The sequence below is a fragment of the Salvelinus sp. IW2-2015 genome, unplaced genomic scaffold, assembly GCF_002910315.2.
Source record: "Salvelinus sp. IW2-2015 unplaced genomic scaffold, ASM291031v2 Un_scaffold3637, whole genome shotgun sequence".
In the NCBI taxonomy this organism is placed as follows: domain Eukaryota; kingdom Metazoa; phylum Chordata; class Actinopteri; order Salmoniformes; family Salmonidae; genus Salvelinus; species Salvelinus sp. IW2-2015.
Window position 1 is genome coordinate 57,714 of NW_019944914.1, and position 1,458 is coordinate 59,171.

Here is a 1,458-nt window from a genome sequence, read left to right on the forward strand (position 1 = left end):
CGATTTCAATAGCTAACTGAGGTAGGACAGTAATTCTGCTAATAGATTCAGCATGTAGGAAGTCCACATACATATAGCTAGCGATTTCATGCTAACTGAGGTAGGACAGTAATTCTGCTAATGACTCAGCATGTATGAAGTCCACATACATATAGCTAGCGATTTCATAGCTAACTGAGGTAGGACAGTAATTCTGCTAATAGACTCAGCATGTAGGAAGTCCACATACATATAGCTAGCGATTTCATAGCTAACTGAGGTAGGACAGTAATTCTGCTAATAGACTCAGCTGTATGAATTCACATACATATAGCTAGCGATTTCATAGCTAACTGAGGTAGGACAGTAATTCTGCTAATAGACTCAGCATGTAGGAAGTCCACATACATATAGCTAGCGATTTCATAGCTAACTGAGGTAGGACAGTAATTCTGCTAATAGATTCAGCATGTATGAAGTCCACATACATATAGCTAGCGATTTCATAGCTAACTGAGGTAGGACAGTAATTCTGCTAATAGATTCAGCATGTATGAAGTCCACATACATATAGCTAGCGATTTCATAGCTAACTGAGGTAGGACAGTAATTCTGCTATGATTCAGCATGTATGAAGTCCACATACATATAGCTAGCGATTTCATAGCTAACTGAGGTAGGACAGTAATTCTGCTAATAGATTCAGCATGTATGAAGTCCACATACATATAGCTAGCGATTTCATAGCTAACTGAGGTAGAACAGTAATTCTGCTAATAGATTCAGCATGTATGAAGTCCACATACTATAGCTAGCGATTTCATAGCTACTGAGGTAGGAAGTAATTCTGCTATAGACTCAGCATGTATGAAGTCCACATACATATAGCTAGCGATTTCATAGCTAACTGAGGTAGGACAGTAATTCTGCTTATAGACTCATATGTAGAACTCCACATTGAAACATCCAGACTAAAGAGGATTAGATAATACATAGTAGTTGTTCCCAAGCATGTCTTTAAAAGGTTTTATATATATTTTAACTTAACCTTTATTTAACTAGGCAAGGCAGTTAGAAACAAAGTCTTAACAATGACGGCCTACCTCAGCGACGCTGGGCCAATTGTGCACCGCCCTATGGGACTCCCAATCACGGACGGATGTGATACAGCCTGGATTTGAACCAGGGACTGTAGTGACACCTCTTGCACTGAGATGCAGTGCCTTAGACCGCTGTGCCACTTGGGAGCCCTTTAAGATGCACCTGGTGTGTATGGAACTAGTTTCTTAGGTCTGACAGCAGTGGAACATAGTATCCTAGGAACAGGGTTAGAAGTATCAGTGGAGAAGACCTGGGGGCGAGGCGGCTGCTCAGGGATTACTTTCTCTCTCCTAGCGCCCTGGGACTACTTTCTTGTTTGCAACTACTCTGTGGTGTGGTAAGGCTGCTGCCTGGTTACCCTAACACTGCTGCCTGGAT